Below are 26,737 nucleotides of genomic sequence, written 5' to 3' on the forward strand. Positions count from 1 at the left end.
TGGCAAAGTAAATGGTAGGTTTTGCCAAAATTGTCGTTAGAGCATAATGGGAAGTGAGATTATGACAGGATAATTCAATAATTTTAATATTACTAAAGAAATTTCTTTCAACCGAAAAATTAATAGCTTAACATTTTAGGTTTTATTAGCGCTGGCAGATTAGTTGAAATTTCCGCAATTTGTACTTTTAATACCTATATTTTAAGAGGTTGTATATATTTTGTACTCTCCCTGACGTCACGACTAACCTCCGATTTAGATCGAAGTCAAAAACTCACAAGCCGCAGAGCTATTTTTCACATGATGGGGTTCTCTAATATTTTCCAATACAAATTATATATAAATCAGCATGATGAGCTCAGTCAATTTGGCCATGTCCGTCTGTCTGTATATAAGTACCACAATTTATTTCCTCTCCAAGAAAACTTGTCTAACCATTTATGCTACAATAAATATACCTGTCAAGGGTATAATCGGTGCAGCCGAAGTTAACGTGTTTTCCTTTTTTCTTGTTTTTATTTTTGGGCCTAAGAAAAGTGAAAGCACGATTGGTTCCAAAATCACATAATTTTTTCGAACAACAGTCTCGCCTTAACGTTCGTAAAACAATGCTTTTTATATTAGGAAAACGTCATGAAACGTGTAATAGCTGGCAACTATAGATTTTGAACATTAAATTAAGAATTCTGAAGTTATGAACACAGTCTTACTACTTTTTGCACAGAGTAGTACCTTTCAAACCGTTTTAAAGTTCATACTTCAGTTCTTCACTTTTTTTCAACTTTGTGAATATTTATGTCCAGCGATCGGTTCATTTTCTTGAGGTATGGTTATGTTCGCTATGCTGATAAATTCAAGACTCATAATGAATTTTATATTTTTTTCTCTCATTCTTCTTTTATGATTTTGATTCAACTTTCTATTGGTTTCTAGTTATTTCTTTTTTGTTTAAATTGTTAGGTTGAGCTTAGAGCATATTTTGTCTTTAAGACCCTAGCTGAAGCCCATTTAAAACCAAAGCAATGTGTTCTTATGGTCGTTTGCCTTTATTCTATCTAAAAAAAGGTACAGATAAGTATATCTGCTTAAAGGTTTTCATAAAAAATATACACTTTTTCATATATATTTTAATTAAAAGTAGGAAGTGTTGTACATTATTTACTATAAAATCACAGGCAAGAATATCCACCTGTTTTGGTAAGAGGCTCTTTCTGAGTTTAATTAAGATTATTTACATATTGGTCGACAGATGTAATGTAAACCGGAAAATGTGTATATTTTGTATATGAGAGCTAAAGGAAGTATTGACCCGATTTTACTTATTTTTGGCTCAAGGACATGCTGTTATCACAAAAATATTCTCCCCCAAATTTCAATACCAGAACTCATAGATTGGATGATATGTGTTTTATACGTAAGACGGACAGTTCAAAGCGTTGACAATAAAATAAAAAATTTAAAATTAAACTTTTTCCACCTAATATAAGAAAACAGTATATTTACAGCCCACTTCATTGGACCAATCTGGTTATTTTTAGCTTCTTTTACAAATAGCAGCAGATCATAAATCCTCGTCTTACGATTTGCATCGTATCTAGATAAGAAACGTTTTCCATTCACTGATATTCTTTTAATTTTAGTTCGAAAATATTTATCACAATCTCTTTGTTGTTTTATTTTACACCCACTTTCTACCAGATTTGCCACAAAACCTGTCACAACACTTCTTTTACAGCAGCGCCTTAACGTTCGCCTCTAAAGCCTGCCTAAATCAGCAATTTCCACAATCGCCTCTCGATTTTTCGCATTCGACAACGCTGTCACCGTCATGGTTGCGGCGCAGAACCCACATTGCCCCAGCACCAGCAAAGATTGTTATCTTTAGAAAGGAGCCTGGAATTTAAGGTTTGTCCCGCTGAGCCCAGTTATGCGGCAACGATGCTAGTGCCGCTGCTGCCGTTACATTTTTTGCCACGGGCAACCGAACGCACACACACATTTGCATACATACATACATACGTATAGCGTGGAGTATCCTTCAGGATGCAAAACTTGTTTTCTTTGCATTGTTTGAAATGTTTTTCGGGCCTGGCGCGCTCTACTGTTCTCCGAGTGTGTTTGTGTGTGTGCGAATTTTTTCTGCTTTGTCGCTGGTGGACTGCTTGTTTATTGTTGTCATGGGTGGCATGATTGTTTGTTTTTGTTGCTACTTGAGGCTTGTTAAGCATTAACAAGCCTTGCTCCATAGAAAACATTGAAAATTTTGTCATTTAGGATTTTGCTCTTCTTGTTGTTGGTGTTGGCTTTTTGTGATTTTCTTTGCTTTGTGTTTGGTTGGTAGGTAGTTAAGCCGTTTTCTGCTTACAGCCTTGTTGTTGTACGCGTATTATACGGTTCTCCGCTTGCTGTCCCCCGCCCCCTGCGCGGCCATCGTGAAGTGTTCTCTTCTTTTGACAGTTTTGCTTCCACTTTTTGCTTGTTTTTTCGTGTTCTGCTTTTGTCAGCATTTTCTTCTTTGCATCTCAGTGCACATATATTCCACATGTATACATTTGTATGTATGTATGTATGTATACCTATTACCGTTTTATTTTCTTTGGCATACTTTGCCGCTGGCAAATTTTTCAAATTATTCGCATGTTTTGCCAAAGCAACATTTATAGAATGGGGAAAGAAAAATATTTAAAGTAACAGTAGGAAGAAAAAATCAACAACAACAAAATGCAGCCAAAATAGTCACAACAAGAAAAGGCGAAGCAACAATGGGGAAGGTAGATGCTTTTCCCCTTCCACTAATAATGCATACAGGGCGCAGTGTTTGTTGTTACTATTGTTGTTGTTGCTTTTAATTTTTTTCACTCTGTGCTTGTAGTATTTCTGCAGTCTTAACATCGCCTTGAACTTTTTTGCGCCTTGCACATACACATATGGCCTCAACTTCTTTAATATTCATATTTCTGAAATGAAACCCCTCTGTGTTTGTGTATATCTACATATGTAGTAGTGTACAGCTGTTGCCTGTGTATGCTTACAAGTCACCTAGTCATTCATCATCTAACAAGCAACATCCGCATTCTATGTTCCTATTCAACATTTGGCCGCTCATTAACCGCATTCCGGTTGTTGTTGTTATTTTTTTCTTTTATATCATTCTATTTTCGTGCAGATTATTGACGTTCGCTGATCGCTTGCTCGTTGCGACCGCGTCCAACCTTAACCTGTGTGTTGAACTCGTAAATTGAAAATGTTTACAAGCAACAAACACAACATGTGCTACATGTTGCATGCCGCATAACTCTGCAACAAAATACATGTGTGTATGTGTGCACGTGCCACGCTTCAGTGCTGTGTGTAAACAAAGCATCCATCAACGCTGCGTCAATATCCATATTGTTCGCATTTGTTGCCCCTCTGGGCTTGACTTGCCACAGGCGCATACTACACGCTGCTGTACAGTTGTTTTTTCGCCAACAATGCGCACAGTTAATTAACTTTCTCTTGTATTGTTTGTTGGTAATTGTTTTTGTTATTTTAAATTTCGAGAAAAACTTCAATTATTTACGAGCAACTTCCCTTCGCCCCTACCCTCGTAATGCAACATTTCCTCGCATGGCATGCATCTGCATTTTACCGTTTGTGATTTGTTTGATGTTGTGCTGCTGCCTCAGATGGTAATCCAATCGTTGTCGTACTCACTCCCCTACGACTCCACTGCTCCTCTTAATCGGAAATACATCCCAGCACCCAGAGTTAAATACAATGTGTGTTTGTGCCTGTGTTCAGCGTTGCATGCTTTACTTTCGTTGCATTGCAGTTGCGGCGTCGCTGATGGTGTTGCGTGTGTCTGGTGTATAGCCCGAGGCGTCAGGCGGCGTCGCTTCTGCTTAAAAAATACCTTTTGCTGTTGTTCACTTTATTTCTTCATAATTCGCTGTTTCTGATGTATTCTTAATTACTCTGCTCTCGATTACCGCTTTGTTGTAAGATTAGTCATATGCATAACAGTCTACACGTGAAGCCTCATATGAGGGTCTTACTTCCTCTTTTACCATTCATGATTTTTCATCCTCAACGCCGGCCGACATGTCTTGAGCACACATCCATGTTCATTAATTTTACAAAGTTCAAGGGCATAAACAGTTCGAAATGGCTTGTTTTCATGGTTCATAGTCCCATATGAATTCATACCATCTGTCTACCAGATTTCAAAGTAGCACAGAAATTTCTCATTATGTTGGGAAATATTTCTCTCAAATAGTATTGTAAGCCACTTTTATGGCAACCTAAATCAAAATAACTTTCGTCCAGTGATCCTCAAACAGCTTTACGGAAATGAGAAATTCAGTAAAAGTCTTAAAGATGATTTTACAAGCTCCCATGTTGGCAGTTGGCACGTTTAAACAATCACCCCAGTAATGGCTTCAAGCTACTTCATCATCAGGCTCGTTTGGTTGCCGGGTTAAAGCGGAATCTTGCCAGAAGGTGCACCCTTGTCCCGCTCACATCGAAATGGTACTGGATTGGACCAATGCGTACCACGCGTACGATTGGAATATCCTTTTGGGCTAGAGTAAAACGCAGAAGATCTACTACTAGCCTTACCCTTAGCAAAGTTCATCTTGCCCCAATCGTAGGCCATTGTTCAATGGACATTCATGCAGTAAGTCTAAAACTCTTGTGGGAAGTTGTCAAAGTTGTATTATAGATGATGATTCGAAAATATACACACACTTTCTTCTCCACTGTGCAGTCGTTGCAAGACACTTGTTGAAACATCTCAACGGTCTTACCTTCGGCGAACCAGGAGACCTGCCGATGCTAATTTTACCCATCTAACCAAATTTGTGATGGGCTTAATGCGCTTTGTTGATTTATGAGGGTCTTATATTCTATAATAAAGTAGTTGCAGGTATCACAACGCACCGGCTTTCCGAGTGAGATCCCTGTTAGGAGCAAGTAAACTCAACAGATAATGCCTTGGTTGTCTATTTTCATACTTGATCATGATTATCAACGAATTTAGCCTCCTGAATTCCTAAACTCTATTTTATTAGCAACGATAATTGAGAATCTTCAATAGACGTACAAGTCCCTACTGCACAAAGTTTCTTGTGTTGAGTTGCGGTCTCTGGTTAGGACTAACTTCCCCTGACAGTTCAAAGGAGAGCTAAGCATTTACAATCTCGCTTAAAAGTCTTTCTCTTTAGAAGGCTACGAAAATATAGTACTTATAAAGTACAAAAACACAATATATTAACGGTTGTTTTGCTACAAACAAACTTATATTTAGATTCATATAAGAAGCTCTATTTTATATAAGTATAAGATTAACTTGGTTGATAATTCTCGTGAAGAATACTTAGATATAAGAGTTATGGCTGCCGGCTTAAAGAAGAAGCATCTTGACATTAACAAGTGTAAGTGATTATTGAAACTTATAAGATGGCGATCACTGTTAATGATGTTTTCGGTAGCTCAAGGATTCTAAGGTTAGATTATTACTTTTTGGAAATATATTGATACCACAGCACTACATTCTTATCCGGCTTAAGCACAGCATTAGAGACACAAAGTCGAAGCACACTACTTACTTAAATACTCGCCTTATTCTTTCAAAAGAACAGAAAGTGCTTTTGGCTGCCATTTGAGCTATTAACTAAAACAACCACTTGGTAATTTTTTTTACTCAGAAAACTGCTTAACAGTTTATCACTTTCGAAATCGAAAAAAGAGAGCAAAAATGTGCAGGAATATAAGAGTAAGTGGAGAAAAAAATAAAAACTACAATACCGCATCAATAACGCCACAGGAAAAGCGAAGCTTTGTGCGGGGGAAGTAGTTATGCAAACTAAAATCCTTATTACTTCAACTTCGGCGCAAAAGTGGCGTCACTCTCTTTGGGGGCTACAGTGCGGCAATACTCAACTTGTTGCCAGATCGGATAATATTGTATGCGGCATTTGGTGTGAGCGTGCTGGGTGCGGCGATGGCGATAGCTCAAGTGCTCAAGTGGAGGTGTTGATTTGGTAGTGCCACTAGTTGTGGCACAACTTTGCCTGAAGTTGTGCAAGTTAAGTTGAGTTGGCTTAGTTTCGAGTGCCGCATCAACGCCTCCCAAGCGCATAAATGTCACTTGTGCCAACTATTATTGGGCTTACTCAAACCACTTCCCCTCGCCGCAGTCGAATCTTTTTTTGCGCTCGTCGATCTTCATCGCATACAATGACAACAGCGTTGCTGATGGCAGTGATGCCCCAACTTTCGGCTGCAATTCATTTTATGTAAACTAAAAGTTTTTTGGGTTTTTTAACTCGCTTTTTTCTTTTTGTTTTTTTTTTTCTATTTCAGTACGCGGCCTGCTTGCTTTCGCCACTTTAGTTTATCCAAGTAAATTGAAAGTGACAATTTTCGTGTTACGCACATATCTGCAGAGAGTATGCCGTAATGTTGGTGTGTGCTATAGTTGTATGTTTGTAGTTGTATGTTTATAAGCATTACCACTTTTGGAAAAATTTGTTGCAGTCTTAAAACTGAGAAATGATAGAGAGAACCTTCATGTGTCGAATAACTTGTTGATAGTCGAGGGAGATTTTAAAGCTCTATTAATAGCTGAAATTATAATATTGCGATCTAGTAAGGTCTATATGCACAAAGAAGGTAGCCACAAATGTGAATATATTGCGAGGCTTTTTCGATATCGAACCACTTTATCATATAGCTGTCATACAAACTGAACGAGCAAAATCAATTCCTCCTACGGAAACACAAGCGCGGAGGGTATTACAACTTCGGTCCAGCCGTGAGATAAAAGCAATCGCACTATAAATGTGGATTTTGACAAATACTTCGATCTCATATTGGAATATAGAACCCTAAATTTTTTTCAGGGAATTAGAGTTCAGTTAACTTTCACTTTTTCGACAGCAAGAGCTTTTTAATATTGTTTATGCGTAATTAGTTGGAAATAAACTTTTCATGCATCAAAAACAACTAATTAACCATATTGTCTTGGTCTCTAAATCAATTTGGGTTTCCTTCTGGCGATTGGAGTTTCAACACACATTACCAATGCTTTGGTTAATAAGAAAATATTTTATGCAATATTCTTTAACAATTGCCAGACATTACTAAAAATAGCCTGCAGCCAATTTAACTTCAAATTCACAAAACCCTATAGGAAAAACTTCAACAATGTATGTACACATGTCCACTTGGAAAAGTGCGCATCAAAAGTAGAAGTCGCTGAGTTCACAATCGTCACACATCCCAAATGTTTTCTCATACATTGCACCTATTACAAGAACTTATTCGGATGGACACACACATACATACTTTAAATCCATAAAATGCAAAATATATGTGTTTTGTTTTTCTAGCAGTCTTCTTCATTTACTTTACTTCGGGCATTTTTAGCATTTAGGAAATCTTTTCATTTCATCATAATTTCGCTGAGAGATGCCACAGCACTGTGTTGTCTTCATTTAGATATGTATGTATATGGTATATTTATTCGGCCATCCATCAAACGGAGTTTTGCCACGAGGTTTTTTCACAAAACTTTGCATAACTTGCCTATTACAAGAAGTTGTTTTCATACTTAAATGTACTTATGTATTTTGCTTTGCCATTTGCCATTTGCCGTTATGTACCGTTATGTCTCTTGCACCCCGTGTGATACTTGTTATTGTAGTTGAGATTGTTTTTCGAAATCACACAATTGCCTGGCGGCCAGTGGAAGGCAGCTAACTGTCTGTTTGAGGAATGAACTTCTTTGATGCAAAAGAAAATGAAGTTCGCGTCCAACGCTGTTGACTACCTGTGATTTGGTCCCTTATTTTACATTTTAATGATAATACTATTTTGCTGTACTTTCGTGTTTTTTTTAGTATTTGCTTTTCATTTAATGTTACCGAAATCATAATTGAGATGCCGTTCATTGGAGGGGAGAGCGTTCTTCGTGGAGGGTCGGTTTAACGTCTATAATTCAATTTATTACAAGGTTTGCGACTTTAGAATTGAAAAATATAGGTAACTCTCTAGTCTCTACAATATTTCTAAAACATTAAGGTTGATTGTTAAAGAAGTGATTGACTTGGATTGCTTCAACGGTATGGCTATAAGAGTTGGAATCAGCCACTAAGTAAATATTACTGAGGATATAAAAAGTGTTTGAAAGAAAAAGAATCGAAATCCTTTGTGCTATCATCTTAGCTTTCGTTTGGCTGTTATCTGACCTCAGCCTCAAGATTATAGGGTTCTTTGTATTCGCTCTCCTTATTCTTATTTACCATAAACTTAGTACTTTGGAGAAACGACTGCAAGCGAAAATTTGTCGAAGACTGAGGGCAAAAAATGGTAGGACTTTTTAATTTAAATTTTGCCAGAAAAACCATTTGTCGAAATATTATTTTGTAGGTTTAGTTTAATATGTGAAAAATGTTACTTCAAAATAATTGTTAGTGTTTAGTATTCGCTTGTCTTTCTGAAGTACATAAGGTGCATTTGATGATTTTACGCTGAGTGAAATTATTTTATAAAGAAGTTCCATTAAATTTTGTTTGCGGAATCAAATTTATGGAGCCGAAACGTTCAGAAGTTGGAAAAGGGCTTCGGTGATAATTGTTTGACGCTAGCAAGTGTTTTTTATTGGTACAAATTATTCAAAGAGGGTCGAGAACGCGTTCGAGATGAACCACGACCAGGACGGCCATAAACTTTAATTTATGAAAAGTTGGCAGTTTTCTTCGACTATCGAGGTGTGGTCCACTCCTAATTCATTCCGACCAACCAAAGCGTTAATAATGATACCATTTGAGTGTTATGCGTCGTTTCCGCGAAGCTATTCGTAAAACGAGGCCGGAATTATGTGCCGACAACTGTTGGTTTTTGTACAATGATAATGCATTGTCGCATGTTGCATTGATTCTGTGTGACTTTTTCACCAAATTTTCAACCAATATAATGCCGAAACCACCGTGTTCATCTGATTTATCTCCGCGTGACTTCTAGCTATTCAGCAAACTCAAACGACCGCTCCGGGGTAACCGTTTTGAGTCAATTGAAGACATTATACGTGAATCGCTACCCACAGCTGTTTCGATGGTTGCAAAAAACGTTAGCACAAGTATATTGAAGCCAATGCAGATTACTTTGAGGAAACGACATTGATTTTGAAGAATAAATTAAGAATTTTAAAATTACAAACAAAATCTTACTATTTTTTGCTCGTAGTAATTGTCAGATTTCTGTTAGAATCGATTTCACGTCAGACCAAAGCAGATACATACATAACTCTCCAGTTAAATTAGATTTATCAGGAACAGTTTTATTTTGGCTTTTTTCAGATTCTTTGCGTTTTTATTGAAAATATTACTGACTTACTTTTCGACGCTACCTTTCCGTTGCAAGCACAGTTGGCTTCTTTGATTTTAGTCTGACCGCAAAATGCTAGTTTTGCTACCTCGTTTACCTATAGTGTGGAAGGAATGTATGTATGTTCATATACTTACATATATACATATGTGGAAATATGAATAACAGTATTGTTTGTCTTGCCTTCTAATAACTTTGCGCTTTCACTTATCTCTAGTGTCCATTTCGATAGTATGCAGAGGACTAAAATTGTTTTGCACAAATTTGTCTCACTGTTTTCTTTTTCACTTGCAATTCACTTACCTTTTACTTCTTGCTATTTGTGTTTCTGATAATTGCCAAGTAATTTAATTTGCTATAAGAGACTTAGCAAGTTTATTGAAAAACTGTAGAAGAGAGAATTTCTTAAGGGTATTTGTATCAACACAGAATGTTTCGCAGCCACAGACATTATATACACATAGAAATAACAGTTTAAACCGAATTGGCAAAAAGTTTTACTTAAATTGTATTATGGGATTATTGAAATAAAAATTAGATTATCTTGCGTCTTAAACTTAAGTTTATTTTTAAATAATTGATATTGATGTGGGCTGATCTGAGATGGCTACATGGTACAATTGTATCACTTAAGAGCATAAGTATATACATATACATATGTTTATATAATATAAATATTTATGGGTCAAATATATATATTGGATTAATACATTATTTTATATATTTTTGTTTTCTTCCATTGCAGGTAAGAACTTCCAATTGTAAAAGATCCCAGATTATTCAATGCAAGGTATTATATATTTTTCTAAAGTATTTCGATTTATTTTAAGCAATTTAATTTTTTTTAACGTTCATTACTCAAACATTAAGGATTTTTTAATCCAGCATTAGATATATAAATATTTGTATATATATTTACCGAGAATATCTACAATAAATTCACAATGCTCAACAATTTATTATATCCTTGCCTAACTTCCTTATACTGAATATTGGGGCCCACAATTGACATGCAAAATATATTAAGCAAGCAAGTTCATAGAATCGCTCCAATATATCTTCTATCACCAATATGGTTATATTTAAATGATTTACCATCCGATCAAAATTTTATCGCGGATGAATTTGCTGGAAAATTTCAATTTTCAATGCAATCACGGCTATGGAGTCATTGAAAAATTTGCAAAAGAGTTTTAGCGAATCTATTAGCATTCAGTGAAGGTCGAAAAGTCATCGAAAGCTTGCATCGTGCGCATCGTCCATAAACCACTGTCAATGGCAATAGCATCGAAAAAGTTAAGAAACAGTGCTTGAAAATTGTAGTTTTGCTGTCAGCGAGAGAGAGAGAGAGAGAGAGAGAGAGAGAAGAGCAAAATATTTCATTTTGGTGAAAGTTTGGGGTATTAAAGGAGTCAATAGTAGACTCTCACCAAAAAACCGAAATGTTTTTGCAAAAACGACGTCGAGTAGAGATCGCAAAAGAGACCCTTGGCAATGTAGCTACGTAGGGTATTCTACATTTATCAAACGCATCATTACTCCGGAAAAGGCGTGGGTTTAAGATTATGCCGTTGTAACCGACACTATAATATTATTCGATCACAAGTTGGGTAACTTTGATCCATATCTTCTTTAGATCTGAATATGCTTAATTTACTAATTCCTGTAGGATATATCCGCGACATCAATATAGAAGTGTGGATGAAATTAAACGAAATTTAGGGCTGAATTTGTTTAAATCGCTCTAAATTTTCTACACCTTTAAAGTTTTTACAATTTATACCTTTCAACAGTATCTGAGTTTGATTGCGCTCGAACTTAGCTGTTATTATCGATTTTTATATTGTTTTTATATTTGGCTGCACTAAAAATACTTACTAATTTCCATTATTCCGCCATTAAACTAAAACTCGTCGACCAAAATAATGAAACGACAGTAAATTTAGATCGAGTTTCAACGACAAATTGCGAATAATTTAGCGTGCCGTCGATATGAATAGCTCATTATTTGTGATAAAATGCAGTTAATGTAATGTGCCACCGTTTTGGACGGCAACAATGACTGGCAGCGTCAACCGCATAAGTGCGCAAGCTGCGATAGAGCTCAATGAGTTTTGAATTAGTGCGAGTCAATTAAATTTAGTGGCAGAACCGTTAATTAAATTGTTTGAATGCAGGTGAATGCATAGCGATGCGCGCACACTAACCCACATACCAACCGGCTGCTGTACATACACGCCAAATGTCTCACCCCCTAAAGTTCGCACATAAGCACTCGAACTGCGCGTTGAGTGAGTGCATTGACTTCATTAAGTGCCGCGAGTGAATGAGTACCTGAGCGTTCAATGCGCTGCGATTGCATGATTGCATTCGGCAGCAAATGCTCGAGCGTCGAGCGGCGCTGCCATATGATTTGCAACTAAAGTGCAACTAATTTGAATTGAATTGTGACACTTTCGCAATGTGACGTGCGGAGAGAAGTGAGGGGCAGGAATCGAGTGCGACAAATCAATAATATTCATTACTTTTGCATTAAATAGTCAATTTGATTTAATTCGTTTCGATATTTGCTTTGATTACGGCAGATTTACTGCGAGTTAGTGGAAAAAATGCAAACGAATATGTTGACTTGTCACATTTGAAAGCTGGTAATAACTGTTGATTGGCGGCTGTCAATGTGTGTTAATGACGTAATGAAATTTCAGTTTGAGCACAAAGTAGCTAATTACAGCACTGTTGTATTTCAATCAGTATATTATACAAGTATATATGTACAATTTTAAAGACGAGGTTATGATGAATAGATTGTTCCACACCGGCTCCTAAAAGTGCACTTCATTATCAAAATGAGAGGAAAGGACTAATAGTTGGACGAGCTGGTTTGCTTTAGTAAATTCTCTTTATTTTCCGTTATTTGCTTTCACTCTCAGAGTGCTCGATTATTTAAGGGTTTTTCACATGTCTGGATTATTCGATGAAGATCAAAAGATTCTCCTTCCGCATCATTGTTCAAATAACAAATACAGTTTTAATGAGCCATCCCTTACCGATTCAACTTTTAAACATCCGGATGAAATATAGGAAGTAAACTGAAACACGTAAGCAGATTTATGATTGTTTCAAAGCATTCTGCCGATAGCTGATATCAAATTATAGGAGTTTTTCGTCTAGCTTTATAAAGGTCTAAGTGGGATCCCACGCCACGGTGAGAAATCAGCCATCTAACCTTACCTAACCTCACCGACCTAACCACTTTCTACCAGTAAGTATGGTAAGAATTTTGAACATCGTTGAACATTGGCAAAGTAAATGACTGTATTTAATACCTGAAAGTCTCCACCTTTCAAGACCATAATTTTTAAAGAACTGTTAATCATTAGTATTAATATATACCGCTACTTGTGCATCTATCTGAGTCAAAACTACTACTACAGACCCGAGTTGAACAGTTGAAAATTTCTTATTAGTAAAAGGTTCCAGAGTGTCATATTTGCTTTTCAAATCACAATTAAGGAGATTAGATTAAGGGAAATTAAAGAAATCAAAATTTTTTAAAATACAAATATCGAATGGAAAATTTCTGTTTACTTAGTGTAATCGCTGTTTCAGAGCCGGTGAGCAAACTTTCTTCGAAAATGCTGGACCGATCGTCTTCAAATTACATGTCTCGTAAGGATCCAAGAATATTATTTTTGATAACAATTCATTTCTTTTAATCCACGGTTCATTCTCTGTTATTTTGCGAAAAATTAAAATTTTGTCTGGTCCCTCGGTCATTATCTTTGTATTTTAATAAAATGTTTTTGGGATTTTTGAATTTAAGATAATTTAAAGCAGGTCTCTCCGAAGATAGGATACGGGATCAAGGAAGCGAAAAATTTTTCGAAATAAATCACTGATTATTAAAGTACATTAAATCTGTACTGGGATCGAATTGAGGGGTGAATTTTTATTTTATACTTCGCGTGTTTTTCCAATCGGTAACTTTTTTCTGTAAGTTGGTAGTACTGTTAGTGGCGTCATGCTAAATTTCACGTTAAAATATTCATTAGTATTTGAGATACGCGTCGTTTTGTGAGGCTCTAAAAGTGAATTCTTCGATTTTTATTATGTTTTTAAATGCGATAATGCACCTTATCATACTGCATTGGTTATTCGTTATCATTTCGCCACATTTTCAACTAATATCGTGCCGCAACCACCGCAAAGCTGAATCGAAGAAGGCTTTGGTGGCCACCACGACGGAGGATTTTTCCAAGTGCAATGATGACTGGAAAATTCGTTGGCATAAGTGTATTGCAGCGGGAGGGAATTACTTTGAAGGAGAGGAAATGAACAAAATATCAATTTAATATCAGTATTATATATCTAAATGATCAGGTTGATGAGACAAATTGAAATCCGAGTTATCATCTGTCCGCTCGTCCGTCCGTGCAAACTGTAACTTGAGTAAAAATTGAGATATCTTGATGAAACTTTGTACACATTTTTCTTGGCAAATATAAAGCAACCGGGTGAGTCTTTATCGCATATATCGGCCATTGTGTTAGTTATCTTAATAATAAATATAGTTTAAAAAAACTAAAAAACACGCTTTTAAAACATATCAAACTAAAAAGTGAAAAATAATTCCTCCATTATTGTGAGAAAAGCGTGGAATGCTCGATATATGACCATGCACCCCACGCTTTTCTCACAATAATGCAGGAATTATTTTTTTAGTTTGATGTCAAAAACCCCAAATTTGTTAAAATATGAACTATGACATGTAGTATGGGTTAAATAAATCGATAATTAGGCAGCATTTAATATCTACTCGTAACCTTTCATTGACTTATTGTTATATTATTTGCGACCAAGTTTTATTCACGACCTTACGAATTATTACTTCTTAATCGAATCATTTCTTCTAAAGCTTCAATGTTACATGGGGTTTACCTGTCAACTTTGAACAGTCTAGTTCTTCAATTCGAGCACCGTCCAAAGATCTACAACGACTAATTGCTACATAAGCTTGTCCAGCAGCAAGCAGTCGAGAGCCCAGACAAATTACTGCATGATCTACTGTACAACCAGAGAACGTAGAACGTATATTTATAACATATATATCGTATATTTATAAATATACGTTCTCTGGTACAACCTTGAATCTTATGAACGGTCGACGCCCAACTCGGTATGCTATTCAAATATCACCAAAACTAGTTTTATATAGATGTTGCATACTTTTAAGCGCATATTTTTCGTGAGGTGCTTAAACTTACTATCGCCTTCCTATTACTCTATTTGAGGAACCTTGAAGAAACCTTGGAATTTTTTTTTTTAATCTGTGGCCTGGTAACTACATGTAGTATTGCCAAAAAATAGATAAAACCGACTGAACTCACATACTCAATACCAAATATTAATCTTAATCTTTCGTCAAAAATAACTGAATGTATATTATTGGATATAAGGTAGTTCTATGCCAAAAATATATGAACTTAGTCCGCGATTACCCAAATTCTGATAAGCTACTCTAACAAACCTTATGCCGAAAATATTGGTCAGTGTGTGAGTTATACATATATAGTATGTATGTATTTGACTCCTGCAAGAGTATAAAATTTTCGGCAACAGCCCTTACTTTTATTTTGTTTTTATGTTAAGTTCCGTCTCTCATTAGTGGAATACAACTTTTATTGTGAAAACTCGTTTGTACTTGTATAAAACTGAAAAATAGTAAATATTTGCTTTAAACAAAACTGAGCCTGTTATTTTCAAACTTTTGTACCGAAATTCCATAAATTTAATGACATTTGTTGCACTTGCTTCTCCTGGGTCCCTACTTCTGCAAATAAATGGGTATAATTAGGTGGGCAAATTGAAAAGCGTTAAAATTTAAATTGCGATCCAATTAAAAACGCATACATACATACATATGTATGTATGTATACAGAACTTTTGCAATGTGGCAGTAACGAAAACCTATCCACCTCACCACTTTCTCCGGCAGATAACAGACACTTTATTATTTCACTGTTGTCATTTAATTGCAATTTTTTGCACAATGGTGTTTTTCATGCCACACAAATTGGAAGTTGCGTAACTGTAAAAAACAGCGATCGCAGTGTAATGAACCTACATCCAAACATATTAGCTCTGCCAGAGCATATCTAAAAACGAAATAAAAGTATTCCAACTTATAAAGGCAACAGCATTGCGCACAAGCAGCAATGATCCATAAAAAAGCATGTATGTATGTCTGTGTGGGAGCGCATATTCTATTCACTGCTGCCATCCACACTCCCACGCAATGCAGTCAACCAACTGCCTGGCAAGAGCTTCAAATGCACGAGACCATGGAAGCGCTACGAATTTGAACGGGCAAAAGCATAGCCGTTTTGGATTATTCCGAGGTTATTCAGGGTTACTCCACCAATTGTTTATTTGTCTACATGTTCTCCATCTGTCTGTCGGTATGTCTGTCTGACTTTCATGTTGTTTATCGACGAGTCGCTCTGTATGTTTCTGGTTTTTCGCAGCACATTTTATGGTTTTCAGCTTGTTTTTCCTGTTGTATACAACCGCATAAAATAAACTCATAACTTTGCAATTACACACAAAAACACACAAGCATAGATCTGTAGTGTGGACTCGGTGCAACGTCCTCGCAATGCTCACAGACTCCGATTCGGTGCCACATAGGAACAGATATATATCTAAATGAAATGAACAATAGCTTATGTGGCGAGACGGATCGAGACGTTTTATGGCAACCAGTTTCACATATATGGTATATACATACATATATTACACATTTTTTTACATACATATGTATATCTCATAGTCGTATTGCGCAATGTGCATCGGATAATAACAACTTTTTTATGTCAAACTATTGCAGTATGTGTATATATGTATGTATGTATGCGTTTGTGTGTGTATGGTGTTTGCGAAAAACGCTAATAGCTTGCTTTTGTAGTCAGCGTGACATTTAATTGCTGAACGATTATCATTTTTGTTCTTAATGAACACTTAAAGCGCACATAATCGGGTCAGTGTTTTGGGTCAGTTATGGCTTTTTTCTATCTCCGCTAAATTGACACCAATTGAAAGTTAAATACGAGAAAATTGAAGCCACTAAAAATGTCGAGAGTTTGCTGGAAAAGGTTATTCGGTTGAATATACTAATTGCTTAACTCTTGATGCGAAGGAAACTTTGACAGTTTTTAGGAAAGGATGTTTATTTGGATTGCCGCACAGCCTGCGGCCTGAGTGTAAATAAAATTTACTTTCAATTTGAAAACTCATTTGATTTGTATAGGAAAAGACCTACTATATCTTAACAGTCAGTGGAACTTTCAATAGTTATTATAGAGAAGTTTTAGCTTCTTCTTTAATTGAGTGAGCCATTTTAGTCTTAATGTATATGTACATCTAACTACTTAAGAAAAATTTGTTTTCAATACTTGAAGAAAAAGAAGCTGCTTATACGTCGGAATCACCGAAATCGGTTCACTATAACATACAGTTGCCATTCAAACAGATTGACTTGTAAGTTGATATAATTCCTTAAGTAAAAGTCTCATGCCGTTCGTTGGTTGCATTTTATATTTCGGAATTTGGCAATCCAACTGCACTTTTGAGCACTAAAAACATCGATTTATTGATTCTTTCACCACATAGTCTTGACTTGTCACCGAATAGTTTCTTTTATTCCTGTTTGTAAAAAAGCCAACAATTTTCGACACCTGAAAAGGCAGTTGATGCGTTCAGAACGCATCTTTTGAAGTTATCTCAAACAAAGTGACAAAAGGACTTCGAAATTTGGCTCAACCGCTTGGATATATCCTAATGTAGAATATTTTGAAAAACAATACAGCGGTTTGCGATGTTTTAAATTTGTTTTTGTTCTCGAATTCCGAAATATAAATAGCGACCTGCGTAACTATCTGGACGGCCAACTTCCTTTAAAATAACGCGAAAAGCATTAAAATAGTGCATTTAACATCTATGGAAAATAATTAAACTATTTATACTGATTAACCAATTTATTATGATCTCATTTTCAAAATTAATTTTTTAACTAAGACTAGTGCCGCCGCTTGTTAGAAATTTTCTATTTCACTACATAAGAAAGACAGTGTAAGCTCTCTACTCTAATTTCCTCCTTATCCGAGCTGGACTTACATATGTATGTACGCCTGCCCCTTTTATAAAACTTTTTCTTTCCGCAGTGAGAACAAGTTTTATTACATCTTTTAGAAAGTTTACTAGAAGAATTATGCGATTGGTTCCTGACGAGATCGTTTTCGTTTTTGAATCTCATTCGTCGATCTTAAGTAATATTTCCATTGAAATTTATAACATCAGCGTCTATGATTTAGTCCTTCACTGTTTCTTCGCACTGCAACAAGAATTTCTGTTCATAAAGAGCATTTATAAGTTAAAATTCCGAACTGCATGGAATCAGTAATTCAATTCCCAAGTAAACAAGCATCTTATTCCCCTCCAGCAGCAAGTTAAAATCAAGTAAAATTAATTTACATGCATACGTCTAATTATCACTCCCGCCACCCTCGCTGAACATTGTGAAAAGTCAATAGACAGACGTGCTCATTGGTAAATGAAGAAAAGCACATATTTATGATTTCTCAGCCACAATTAAATTCCAGATGTGAGTCGCTCACACACACACGCACACGCACTACCAACCCATGTACACGTGTGCACGAGCGCCAAATCATCTGGGAACCACGCCAACCAAGTCGTAAAGTCGTCACCCTCCATATTTACACGTTTATTTATGCACACACACAAACATACCTTAACACGAGCATTTATTTGAGTATGTAATTGCGCCTGCACATATCCTTTCGTGTGCCCTGCGTGTGTTTGTGCGCAATGTGACGACCCAATTTGACATCTGATATACGCAGTTCATTTGACTTGAAATCATAATGAGCAAATTTTACTGGCGTCTGCCTGCCTGTAGGTATATACATATGTGTGGTTGCACGTGTGTGTTTTTGCACTCCTGCACATAATGAGAATCACAGGCATGCGGATCGTTGCCCATTCAGGCTACCAGACGCCAGTCGGAGTTGGATTTGTTGGTGGTCCTTTCTGAATGTTAAACATTTCATTTGTACTTTATGTGTTTTGTTTCGTTGTGATCACTGAGGTGTGTATCTGTATGTGACAGTATTGTATTCCAGACGGTTGTTTATAGTTTGAAAGTTGCAAATACATATTTGCGTTTCACACGTATTTTTAATTTACGGCAAAGTCTCGGCCTAGTTTCATACAAGCAATCACTCATCACAAATTATATTCTTTCTTCTATAAGGAGAATATCCATTTTTGTAAAATCAATCGCACGTAAACTATTTGACACTTTCCTCCTCAGATTCCACCTGCCCCGCCGACAACAGTTAACCTAATGATTCTATTTCGTAGTATGCACTAAACCTTTTTAAAAGACACACAGACAATCGCAAGTGCAATTGTCGGTGTGTGTGCCTCAAACCACTCAAAGTTAACTCAAAATCACTCAGCAGTGATAACGTTAAAGGTAAGTGAGTGGTCTTCTCTAAAAGCGCCGTAGCACACAAATCGACACACGCATACAAACATACAAGTTTTAAATCTCTATGTTATGCAGTTCGGGTTAACACTATTGAGCCATCGGGTTGAAGATTTGGTTTCCACTTTCAAATGTGCGAACACTCACAAAGATAAGGCAATTACAATGACAGCTATTTCAGTTTGAGTTCGTAACGGTTGCAGGAGAGTTAAAACTGCACGGTCTTTGCAATATACTTATACCTATGTATAAATGGAATTTTAATACCCAGAACAGGGGTATACGTATACAATTTTCTGAAAAGAAATACCGCGGAGACACTATAGTATATACATATGTATGGTATGTAGATATATAAATGATCACCAAGATGAGTCTATATCGAGGTCCCAGCCTCTTGTATGTTATCAGGCAATCAGGCAGATCTTCATCAGAAATGATACGTCCTCTTCGTTTCCTTATGTTCAATCGATATATTTATACCCTGAATAGAATATATTAAGTTTGTCACGAAGTTTGTAACACCCAGAAGGAAGCGTCGGAGACCCTTTAAAGAATATATATAAATAATCAGTATGTTGAACTGAGTCGATTTAGCCATGCCCGTCTGTCTGTATATATGCGAACTAGTCACTCAGTTTTTAAGATAACGTTTTGAAATTTCTCTTCAAGAAGCTGCTTATTTGTCGGAACTGTCGATATCGGACCACTATAACATTTAGCTGCCATACAAACTGAGCGATCGGAATCAAGTTCTTGTATGGAAAACTTTTGCATTTGAAAAGATATATTCACGAAATTTGGTATAGATTATTTTCTAAGGTAACAATGTAATCTCCGAAAAATCAGATCGGATCTGATTTTGATAGCAAATAGCTTCCATACAAACTGAACACATAGTTACTAAAAAAATACACCTGTGAAGGGTATATTAGCTTCAGTGCAGCCGAAGTTAACGTTTTTTCTTGTTGTTGTTGTTGTTTTATGACGGGTAATAACCAAGCCTCTTCAAACCACAAAGCATTCCAAATATTGATACCTACTGAAACTACTAAAGTGTCTTATGAGTAATGTGGGCAACTCCAAATATAAATATGAATCTCCCACGTGAACCGATTGAAAAAATGAACAACAGCGATTATAGCCGAGTTAGCAACAGCGCGCCAGTCGTTTCTTCTTTTCGCTACTTGGCGCCAATTGGATATTCCAAGTGAAGCCAGGTCCTTCCCAACGGAGTGGAGATCTTCCGCTTCCCCTGCTTCCCCCGCGGGTACGGTGTCAAATACTTTCAGAGCTTGAGTGCTTTCGTCCATTCGGACAACATGACCTAGCCAGCGTAGCCGCTCGTTTTTAATTCGCTGAACTATGTCAATGTCGTCGTCTAGTACTACAGATAACCATATTTCGGGCCCCGGCGAAGTCGATTAGCCTCAACCCATTTGGGGATGTTTCGTCGTGGAGGCTGAATTTACCGATCGTAGTGCCAAAGACACCTTCTTTGCCCACCCTGGCGTTAAAGTCGCCAAGCACGATTTTGACATCGTGGCGGGGGCAGCTTTCATAAGAGACCGGACATTCCAGGTGCATGGCCTGATATCATAGTCCTTATTTCGTCATCAAATGGGGGTCTCTCATCCGAGGCTGTCGTTTAGTTTTCATTGGTACTGTTGTTTACGTGGCGGGTCCCAAACCCAGCGCACAACCCTAAGTAGGGAATATTTCGCCTTCTCACTTTAGCTCGCCTTCAAACGGATATTCTTAGGCTACCCAGAGGATAATTGGTCAAAGACTGGAAGTCGTGAGCTGCTTGAGCCATATGTAAAAGAATCGTTTCTGGCCACTCCCAAGTGAATGGCGATCAGAGAACTTTCCTCACTTGCGTGAACTTCTACACATAACACCGTGAAATAATTCACATTAAAATATACTATAATGCAATATGGACTATGGTTTTATAACGACTAGAGGCGAATGTCATCGGTATACATTCAAGTCCGTCGATAGGAAATTGAACTGAAGCAATATAAGAGACTTTAGCTTATACAAAAGTGCAAGTTATTTACTAAGCAAGACACTTCTAATAACTTATGGTTTTGTTTTGATGCAACTAGAATTTATGACATATTCCTAGTACCAAAGGGTTACTAGATAAATGTTATAATAGAGTTATATTCGTTTGCCGAACAAACCTGCAAGTTTGCAGAATTATCTAAATTTTAGCTTAAAACACTTCTAGCCAATTTATTTTTATACATATTGATTATACCTTTCCCAATAAATTCCTATACACAGAAATATATAAAGCCTCTGTTTACCAAATTGAAATCATTGTCACAAATAATGACGACATCATCCGAGTGTAAGAGCAGACTACAACTTTGCAACCACAAACTCACCAAAAATTCTCAATCTTTAAATGGCCGCAGTTAAACAGTAAATCGTTTGCTTTGTGGTGAAAAGTTTTTGACAAACTTCTGAGGCAATAAGACAGCAAGTTAGACGACATGGCAAGGCAAAGAGGAGCTGCTTGTGAACTTAAACGTCTGTGGAGCGGAGTGTAAGCAGCAATAAAATGAATCAATGAATGAATACAATGAATACATGTAAATAACCTCATGTAAGTTTGAAATCACATAATAATTTTATTGACCGAATATACAATAAAGAAAATCAATTTGTTGAAAATAAATTTAATTAAGACGAAAAAGTATCCACTAGCTTACTAGTCAATAGTAAATTTGTGTGACAACTAATGCTGTAGTAAATCAGACGGAACCGCAGACCACAAATCTGCTGTCGCACTTTGCAGAAGTTACAATTTTAGCTTGACAGTCAGTTGATGTAAAGGTATGTCAGGGCAAGGAGTGCAAGCTCCTAAAGTTAGTGTAACGTTTAATAAAATTTTGTAACAATTTATCTAGATTTTTTCAGTAAACAGTATATAATTTTTGATGTAAATGTTATTTTCGTTCTGACAACTTTAATATTATTGCTGTTAAATTTTATAAGTTATATGAGACATAAAACAGTGATGTCGCATATAAAATTTTGACTATTTCCCAACATTCATAACTCGGCAAGAAGCCCGGAGAGAAAAACAGAACACGAATCACCATGTGAAATTTTGAGATTAGCCTTTAACCAATAGGTTGAAAAGTAGAACTTAACAGGGATTTACTTAGACTGTCTAGAATTACGGTCCGTTGTGGCAGTCCCAATACTTTGCCTATATTATTTTCATAATTTATATTTACTATATATGTAATTCAGTCCAGGAATTAATCAATTGATAGAAGATACAAAAAGTATACTGGCCCTTACAAAGCCCAGCCTTAACTTCCAGCACTATTGTTGAAAATTCCTTTGTTAGAAATAATGATCGTCGAATAACCCGGTATCGGAATATGTTCGAAAGACTGCAAAGGCACTCAGTTTCAGTTTTGTATTTGGGACCCAAAACGCCTTTATTTTGCTTTTTTTTTTACTTGCATTCCATTTCAGCTCGCTCTTTATGCATTTTAATTCCTCTTACTTTAAACACATTTTCTTTATCAAATTTTCCGCAATTCACAATACAGATAAATGGAAAAGTTCATTTGCTTTCAAAGACAGCCACATACATAAGGACATGTGCAAACATTTGAGAAAAATGCAGTCGACAGTTATCGCACAAAATGAAAATCCAAGCAGGATAAAGGACGAAGCAGAGGCTGACACAAATGGAAATGCGCAATGCTAACCGCAACAACAGGAGACAAATATTTACCGATGTAATAATGTCGGTTTGTCGAGATATTAAACAGGGGTAAGACTATTGAGGTACTGGTATGCTTTTCTTAGTAAAAAATTCTTAACTGTCTTTATTGAACTTGGTTTCAAAATTCTTAGTAACGTATGCGCCTAGTAGCAGTATTCATATAAGAATATGAGTAATAATAATATCACTACTATATTTTCGGTGTGGACTTGAGCGAGACTTTTTCTCAGTATTGATAGAATTTCTAATATTATTCGATTAATTTAAGGCCATACTGTCATTACCGCGCAAAGCCACCTATGTATTCAACTTTTATGTTAAGCTTTATTATATAGACTTTGTAATATGAGACGCAACACTGTTTACGCTTAGATGCCTTTATTTGAATGTATACAACATATGTTTTCTATTTTCAGTCCTCTAGAGAGTTACGTTTATTTTTGATAAGACTAAGAATTTCATAGGCCAAGGTTAATATTTAAATACGATAAAAATCGTGGGAATCCGATTAGAATACCATTAGTATACCTTCTAATGTTTTCAGGAGGACCATATTTCTGCCACTATATTTTTTTCTGGAGAATTTTAATGTTAGTTCTCACTTTTTATTCAAAGCCAAAATCATCGATCTCTCACATTATATTTTGGTTTAAATTGAAATGTCTTATCCTAGTATTTTGGTTGGCCTTAGTCCTAACACGGGAGAAGCATGACCTTAACAGTTTATTCCTCTGTCCTGGGAAAGTTGAGGTTAAAGTCGGCAAACTTAGCTATATCCGGGTGCTCCCAAATTGAAAAAGTCAAAATATATGTAGGGGTGGATTCGTATTTATTATAAGAAAAGTGTTTATTTTACAAAATGTTGTTATTTTATTTCACATAAAATGTTCTTATTTTATTTTACATGAAATGTTCTTAAAAATGTTTTAGTTTTAATTTCAACTGGCACCGTGCTCGTCCGCGTATCGACTGACTGTCGTTTTCAAAGTCTTCGTTACTTGTTCCTTCATCGCTACTCGTTGTCTTCGTCGCTACTCGTTGTCTATTGCGATCAGTGTTGCATGTTACTGTCCGTACGTTCGCCCACTTCTAGTCTGTCCTTTATTCGTTCCCACATATATAGAGTAGTGATCACTAAAAATCTTTACGAGGTGGCTCAGTACCCACTGGGTTAGTTTTACTAATTTATATATTAGAGCCGCACACAGCAGATGAAATCAAAGACAAGCGTTTACCAACTATCGGCAAACAAATGCATTAACCACAAGCGCAAACTGTTACACACATAACTATAGCTTTGATTACATATATGTATAGAGTGAGGGAGGTGGAATCATACAGAAGTATGCACCGACGCTAAGTGAAAGCGCACTGTGAGTGGCAAGGGCACTCCTGAACTTTCCATTGTTTTATCAGTTTGGTGATACAAGCACATGCGCATAAACGCACACATGCATACACAATTATGTGCATATGTATGTATACAAACGCACATATTTACCTCCTTGCCGCAGTGCTACTGTTTCACAAGTTTCTGTTGCTGCACTTTGCACTCTGCCAGCGACATCTCAAACGCTTCCAACCTCGTATGTATGTCTGCTACTTACATATGTACATATATGTGTGAATGTGTATGTGCTCTTCCAGATCTTCATGCCTGTTTGAGTATATGCTTTCTTTTTATTGATTTTGCGGTTGGTTGCTTCTTTCGGTTAGTTGATAGAAAGCAGCTTAAATTGGCTATGGTCGGGATAACAAACCATAAAGGCAGCAGATATTATCAGAAGCAGGCGTGGTTTCGACAAAATCCTACGAGTTAGACTTTTAACATTCAACTTAATATATCTGGTATGAGGTTGCGAATCTTTAAATTATGGCCCACATATGGTATATGAAGTGAAAGCCCTAATGGAAGCTTCCACGTGGTTAATAGTAGTCCCAGGAGGCAATTTTCTAAAATTTTGTTTTTATTCGTATGCTGGCAAATAATCGACTTACGATCGTACTCGTACTAGTTCCGACCTTAGAAAAGGTACACGAAGTCCTTCAGCTGTCACTGCCTGCCATATCCTACCGTTACATTCCCGAGATACTTTACGTAAGACAAGATATAAAAGGCCAGAATTTACACTAATAATGGTACCAGGTGTACTAGAACCTATTTTCTTCTCCAAATAGTGCATTTCCCTACTTGTCCCTACTTTAGCAAATGTATGCGTGAAACCCGTTAGATAACTTGCGCACTTACAAACTTTCTACATTTGCCTGCCACTTGTGGTGTTGTACGCCGCCTTCCACTCCTAATGTGTAATTTCGCTCATTGCAACTGCTGAAGCTGCATTTCGTAGATACTTCGCTCGTGAACTCTAAGCATTTTGCTCTGCACCCGCACACATATACACAGCAAGTTGACTCACAACTGAAGCTCAACAATTGAAAGGATGTTTGCCGGCGCTGCCCACCGATTATCTTTGTGTTGTATGCGGTAATAACCTGCGCATGAGTAAATGAAAAGCATTCTACAAATGCGCTTTGTGCATTCATTCAATTCCAATGTTTGAGTGCCTGGTCACAGGCTCATGTACAAGTATTACTTGGCTCGTGGTAGGGTTTGCTTGACATATGTATATGTACAACTGTGTGTTTACTAACAACTCATGTTTGCTCGGCTTTCGTAGCGTTTTGAAATTCTCGTTAGCAGTGTCGTGATGAGTTTCACATTTCGTGAACGCAGCAAGGATCCTCTCGAAGATGAACTTCATTTAGTTTGACTGGCGTAGTTTCACCGCAGTCAGCGTTTAGGAAAGCTATCATTAGCCAGAAGATTTTTATTTGTACCTATGAGTGCAGCTGAGATATTGCCAAATTAGAAACGTTTTAGCTAAGTAGGAATTGTTCAGCTAATGAATCGAAACGGCTACGTTATTCTGCTAACTAGCACATCGTCGATAATATGAGAAGTCAATTAGAAAAGTGGACCGAAATAACTGGCGCATTTGAACAGTTAGCAAACCTTGAACGTCTCTCAAAATTTGGAATCAAACAATCCACTTTAAGTTTATCATTGTGTATACCTCTTAGGAACAGGATTATTTTTAGTAATTTGAAATAAACGAACTTTGATCCGCAATTTTAAGAGTTTTACTATTTAAGTATCAGATTTTTCACCCTTTGTTCTTTCTACAGAGAGACTGACTAGTTCTTTTGTGATGGCCAAACACCCAAGAATCAATTAATTTTATCTTTTTTAACTTTAAAGAAAAGGAAACAGACTTAGTATTCTTATAACCGAATTTGGCTTTACAAAATGAATAAGAATAATTCCATGAACAAGCTTTCATAAACGAATTCCCAGATTTACAATTCCCATGTGAATCTCTAAAGAAGCTTTAGAACTACATATTTGGTAAAGTGACACGAAGGAGAAATCCTAAACAACTCCTAAAGTAAGAAACAAAACAACCAAATGATTCCTTCAAAGAGGTCCTCTCGGTGTAATATCAAGCAGTTTAAAAAATAAGAGAATAATATATTCCATTTTCATTCTAATTTCTGACTATTGGTAGGTTGAAGGACGCCTCAAGGCCAAAGTCCTGAAGAAAAATATTGTTTTTGTTTTTATATTCCCGTTAAAGAATTAGTTAATCATATTAATGAAATGTGTTGGAAATATCTTGATTTGTTTTTTGTTTTTAGTTCATCGTCCAAAATAGGCCCGTAATTTGAGCGCCAAAGTTGGCGACCCTCCTGAGAAAGGATTTGCTAATTCGATTCCAACCAATAGATAAGTTATCAATTGTAGTTTATCGATATATTTATGATGAGCGCCGGATAAGAATTCACTTAATTATAGTTGGAATTTAGCGGCATAGGGTAACCTCAGTTGCAATTTTACTCAACTTGATGAACTATAGGTCGGTAGCTGCTGCTGGCTTGTAAGAATCTGCTGTACCTGCAGCAAGAGAAATCCGAAATTTAAGCATTTTCATTTCAGAATCGCAAAGGCATACAACCGAGAAAAACTCATTATCGGAGCACTC

The 26,737-nt window shown here is 36.4% G+C and overlaps 1 protein-coding gene across 3 annotated transcripts in view; it reads left to right on the forward strand.

Moving 5' to 3' along the window:
* LOC126763353 (connectin) overlaps positions 1-26,737 on the forward strand; it is a 397,643-nt gene that overhangs the window by 241,904 nt on the left and 129,002 nt on the right. Inside the window, exon 5 of one of the 3 annotated variants that reach the window (XM_050480758.1) lies at positions 10,118-10,162. The exons of the other annotated variants lie outside the window; for them this stretch is intronic. The gene's annotated coding sequence lies outside the window, so the exon portion shown is untranslated. The remainder of the gene's footprint in view (positions 1-10,117; positions 10,163-26,737) is intronic. 3 annotated transcript variants of the gene reach the window in all.

The sequence above is a fragment of the Bactrocera neohumeralis genome, chromosome 6 (assembly GCF_024586455.1).
Source record: "Bactrocera neohumeralis isolate Rockhampton chromosome 6, APGP_CSIRO_Bneo_wtdbg2-racon-allhic-juicebox.fasta_v2, whole genome shotgun sequence".
Classification (NCBI taxonomy): domain Eukaryota; kingdom Metazoa; phylum Arthropoda; class Insecta; order Diptera; family Tephritidae; genus Bactrocera; species Bactrocera neohumeralis.